Source organism: Crocuta crocuta, unplaced genomic scaffold (genome assembly GCF_008692635.1).
Source record: "Crocuta crocuta isolate KB4526 unplaced genomic scaffold, BGI_CrCroc_1.0 scaffold337, whole genome shotgun sequence".
Lineage (NCBI taxonomy): Eukaryota > Metazoa > Chordata > Mammalia > Carnivora > Hyaenidae > Crocuta > Crocuta crocuta.
The window spans coordinates 3316824-3322623 of NW_027528873.1; the positions used below are offsets into that span (position 1 = coordinate 3316824).

The window sequence follows — 5800 nt, forward strand, 5'->3', positions numbered from 1 at the left end:
ATTAGTGTTATTCTCTGCTACTTCAATCCCAGGAATCATTATGCTTCACCAGTACTGGTCTCGGTCCCTGCTCCTCCACTGTGTCACCTTGGGCAAGTTACTTCACAGCTCTGAGGCTCCCCTCCTCAAATGAAAATGGGGCTGATGTTAGCTGACTCATGATGTCATTATAAAGATCAAATGAGATAATGTCTGCAAAGCATCTAGTTCACAGTGTGCTCAGAAGATGCTCAGCAAATGTTAATTCTCTTCTAGTCCCTCCAACATTCCCTGCTGGGAAAGAAATCCCCACAGGAACATTCTCAATCCTGCCCATACCAGGCCTTGGCTGTAGGAATAAGATTTCTCCTGACCCATCTATGAGTAGCTGTTCTCATCTCTTCCCAACTCTGCATTCAATGGCCTCACACGGGTAGTCTGAAATTGGCCATAGTAGGAGGATTTACACTACAGTAATCAGCAATGCCAAAAGCCAAACCCCATCCCCTCGATCCAGGTTACCAGCACACCCCGGCTAGCAGCCTACACTTCTCCATCGTCCTATCCATCCAGGTCCACCCAGGGTGCACAGAGGCAGGAGGCTAAACACTGTGGGGAACAACAGGCCTAAAGCACAGCTTTCCTCTGTGCTCAACAGTTTTTCAACAGCTTACATGGGGCACCCAGAGGCCCACTGATAGCCAGCTGCCACTGATTTTTCCAAAAAGAAGAAAAACCAGCAAAAAGAACATGTGGTCAGAGGCCAGTCAATCTTTTATCAGATCAGATGAACTCAAGTGAAAAAGAACTGCCAAAAAAGATTTTGACCAGGACAGTATAATAGGGACTGTTTCTGAAATAAAACCACTTTGTTGCTCAAATGCACTAAGTTGACAGGTTCTTTTCTCTCCATGAGTTGAAAAAAAATTTTTAAAGAAAATTTAAAAACAGATAACTCATGTGAGGAAATGGCAAAAAAAATTCAAGGCCATAGACTGTTCATAATAATAACTCATACACATATATGGCATTTTATAGCTCACCAGGGCTTGTTTTCAGCACATTACAAAAATTAACTCAGTAAAAAATTGACTCAGGTTATCTTACAATAACCCTGTGAGATATATACACTAGCATTAGCCCCATTTTATAGATGAAGAAACTGAGGCAAAGAGAGAAACTCTGAATTCGAGACCTAGAGCCTTTGACAAGGTAACCCCTGATAGGCTTTGCAGAGCCTTCTGCTGAAGGGGAGGGGGGCAGTAGGATGAGAGGGGTGGCTCTGGCATGCTTGTGGCCTCCCTAAATTGTCCTCTCTGTAGCAATCTTCTCTGCCTGGACCACGATCCCCCTCTTCAGTCTGGCAACTCCCGTTCATCTTTCCTTGACATTCCTGTAGGTTGTGGCATGAGGAGGTACGCTCTTGCTCTTTTGGCCTTCTTTCCTTCCCACTTACTCCCTTCTGGAGAACAGATCAGTATCATGACAGCCCGTCAAAGCAATGCTAGGAAACGAGTTTGATACTAGGAAGAAAAAGCCTTGCTTATCTTGTAGGATTCCTTGGAAGGCCCGGAAAGCTCTATGTTTCCTGCAGGTCACACAACTCAAGGTTTTCCGGCAGCACTTCAGGAACGGTGTGATGCTATAGAAGATGGCAAAAAAGAAGGAATGTCCGAGGCAGGTGGGAGCCTTGAACATCCACTGTGACAAACTTGAGAGACTAATCAGTGACTCCATGAGGACAGTGGGGACAGATTTTGCATCAATGCCCCCACATCCTGAGTGTGGGCTTCATCTGCGAAGACAAAGACTCACAGGTGTCATGACATAGCTGAGCAGTTACAAATAAATCGATCCAAGTTGGATATAAAGTGAAATGTGAAAATCAAGAATGTATCGAAGATTATTTACGTAAAAAGAAAAAACTATGGAAGGATCAAGGAATAATAAAAAAATATTAACTTCAATAAGTCACCCAAACATTGATTTTTACATGAATAGGGAAATTAATCTAAAAGAATAAGAAAATGGAAAAATCAATATTCAATGATCATACCTAAAAGCTATATTTTAAATAATGAACCATAAATCAAGAAAAATAGGAATGAATAACCTCATTTGGGCTTTTAGTTGATGACTATGCTATTTTCATGAAATTAGTAATATCACTTAAGAATCAAATTTTGGAACAATTATATATCAAAACTGTATTGGGACTGTTCCTATAAAAAATATATGTCTCTGCTACTTCTTTTCACTTTTTTTACATTAAAAAATATAATATTCTTTCATTTGAAAAAAATTAAGTCCCTATTTAACCTTGTCCTGGTTCCCAAGGGAATTATGCATGGGATTTCCAGGTTCATTTCTTCATTCACATACACGTAGTGTTTTCACATAATAGGAATCATACTCTATATATTATTCTGTGACTTAATGTCTTCGAAAATCTCCCTGTCAATATGTATAGATTGACAGAAGTTTTATTTGCCATTACACTGCATTCCATGATGCAATCATTCCCTTTTGAAGAACCATTAAATAGCTTCCAATTCTCTACTAACATAAACTATTGCAATGAACCCTGGACATGTTTGTGCTCATTTAAGTATTGCCAGAGGATACTTTCCTAAAAATGGAATTGCTAGGTCAAAAGGTGTGATGTGGTAGATATTGCCAAACTTCTTTCCAATAATGAGGTTGCAACAAATCTCACACTAACAATGAATGTGAATTATTAAATATGTAAAATAATTTGAGGAGAATGGCCATCTTTAAGATATCGTGTCCTCTCATCTAGAAACATGATATGTATGTTGGTTACTTCAAATCTCTGTCACATAGTCTCTTGATGGGTTTATTCCTCAGCATTCAGACTTCTGAACTTGCTACCAGTTCTAATGGTTTCTCAATTGACTTGACTACATTTTATTTTAAAAATGCCCACTTTTAGGGGCACCTAGGTGGCTCAGTCAGTTAAGTTTCTGACTTTGTCTCAGGTCATGATCTCACGGTTCATGGGTTTGACCCCCACACGAGACTTGGGCTCTGTGCTGAAAGCTCAGAGCCTGGAGCCTGCTTTGGATTCTGTGTCTCCTTCTCTCTCTGCCCCTCCCCCACTCACATTCTGTCTCTGTCTCTCAAAAAAAAAAAATGAATAAATGTTAAAAAAAATATTTTAAAGACTTCTGGTAGCAGTTAGAGCGGCTGAAGCAAGATGGGTCAAAGTCAGAATGGTGGTCATGGCCCTGGAGGTGGCAAGAAGGATGACAAGGACAAGAAAAACAGATACAAACTTCCTGTACAACTCGAGCAGGGAAAAAGAAGAAGCAAACAAAGGGACCAGATGCTGCCAGCAAGCTGCCAGTGGTGACACCTCACAGTCAGTGCCGATTAAAATGACTAAAGTTAGTATTAAAGACTATATTCTCATGAAGGAAGAATTCATTAGAAATCAGGAATAGTTGAAGCCTTTAGAAGAAAAGCAAGAGGAGGCATGATCAAAGGTGGATGATCTGAGGGGAGCCACAATGTCAGTAGGAATGTTGGAAGAGATTATTGATGTCATCATGTCCACATCTGTGGGCTCAGAACACTAGTCAGCATTTTTTCCTTTGCAGACAAGGATCTGCTGGAACCAGGCTGCTCGGTCCCGCTCAGCCACAAGGTGCATGCTGTCATAGAGGTGTTCATGGATGACACAGAGCCCTTAGTCACAGTGAGGAAAGTAGAAAAGGCCTCCCAGGAAATCTACGTACAGATATGGCTCCTATGGATATAGGGGGGTTGGACAAACAAATTCAGGAAACTAAGGAATCTGTGGAGCTCCTCTCACTCATCCTGAATATTATGAAAATATGGGTATAAAGCTTCAGAGGGGGTCATTCTCTATGGTCCACCTGACACAGGTAAAACCTTATTAGCCAAAGCAGTAGCAAACGAAACCTCAGCCACTTTCTTGCTTTTTGAAAAAAATTTTTAATGTTTATTTATTTTTGAGAGAGAGAGAGAGAAAGACAGACAGAGAGTGAGAAGGGGAGGGGCAGAGAAAGAGAGAAACACAGAATCTGAAGAAGGCTCCAGGCTCTGAGCTGTCAGCAGAGCCTGACACAGGGCTCAGATGCACTGTGAGACCACGAAGTCAGATGCTTACCTGACTGAGCCACCCAGGCGCCCCAACCTCAGCCACTTTCTTAAGAGTGGTTGGCTCTGAACTTATTTAGAAGTACCTAGGTGATGGGCCCAAACTCATTCGGGCATTGTTTCGCACTGCAGAAGAACATGCATCATCCATTGTATTTATTGATGAAACTGATGCCACTGGAACAAAAATATATGACTCAAATTCCAGTGGTAAGAGAGAAATTCACTGAACAATGTTGGAATTGTTGAACCAGTTGGATGGATTTGATTCAAGGGATGATGTGAAAGTTATCATGGCCACAGACCAAACAGAAACTTTGGATCCAGCACTTATCAGACCAGACCACATTGAAAAGAAAACTGAGTTTCCCTTACCCCATATAAAGATTAAGAAGTGCACCTTTCAGATCCACACAGGCAGGATGACACTGGCTGATGATGTAACCCTGGATGACTTGATCATGGCTAAAGATGACTTCTCTGGACCCTACATCAAGGCAATCTGTACAGAAGCTGGTCCGAAAGCCATGAGAGAATGTAGAATGCAAGTTAACAATGAAGACTTCAAAAAAATCTAAAGAAAATGTTCTTTATAAAAAACAACAAGGCATCCCTGCAGGGCTCTACCTGTAGTGACCACATTCACCTTCCTTCAAGAAAGTGGTCAGGAGTGTCCAGATTCCTCAAAGAGATGAGGTTGAGGAAATTGTCCAGAGGAAACCACATTCCAGTTCCTCTTCCCTAGCAAAACCTCCGGTGTACCTTTTTAAGTGTGATGTGCAGGATATTCACCAGGCAGCCTTCATCTGTTGGTCACGTGCAGTGCTCTCCCCCCAATAAAATAAGCTCCTTCTCAGACAATTAAAAAAAATTTTTTTTGGAAAAAAATACCCACTTTTACTCATCCTTTCTTGTTGTATCAACTATATATCTTTACATAGCCTTCTACAGAAAGTTTTCGCTCAGCCCTCACTCTGCTTCTAACAGGGATAGCACTTAGCACAGCACACGGTACACTGGTGTACTGATATCTTCCCACCTGAAAGTGAGCTTGTCACCACCATTTTTAAGCATGTATCAAGGTTTGGATTAAGCAGTGCACATTCATTATGCCACTTCTGAGATCATATGCCTGGAGAGGTCCTCATTATCCCCATCTCACCAAGGAGTCAACAGGGGCTTAGAGAAGTGGTGTGGTGCTCCAAAGTCCACCTGGCTAATCAGCTGAGGAGCTGAAATGTTAGCCCCGTTGGGACTGGCATAAGCCAGCACCTCCACTCTGTTATGAGACCTTCTTAAGGACAGGAACTCATGTTACATTCATCTCCTCTTCCTTTCTTCTAGGACTGTGTATGACGCATCATAGATCCTTGTCCAATGTTACTCCTTTAATAGGTCAGTTTTATCAGAAAGGTTCTAAATAGTTCCCTAAATTTGGACAAAACCCATCAGGTCTTTACTTGTGGTCTCCAATTATGAAAGATGCTTTTCATGACAACACAGGACTGAGGTTTCAACACCAACAAAAAATAATATTCTAGTAGGAGTAAGTATCAAATTCCTCCTGGGTCTTATCTCACATCCTCTGTCTGCCATTTCACTCCACCCAGCCGCAACCAGCAACCAGCTCCAAGCACCTGCCTCCCTTGTTTCATGTATGTCCCTCTCTCCTGCCCCC

General features: G+C 41.7%; 1 pseudogene; it reads left to right on the top strand.

Moving 5' to 3' along the window:
* The first annotated feature begins 3196 nt into the window (after positions 1 to 3196).
* Positions 3197 to 4755, top strand: LOC144225453 (26S proteasome regulatory subunit 4-like; annotated as a pseudogene).
* Positions 4756 to 5800: the final 1045 nt, after the last annotated feature.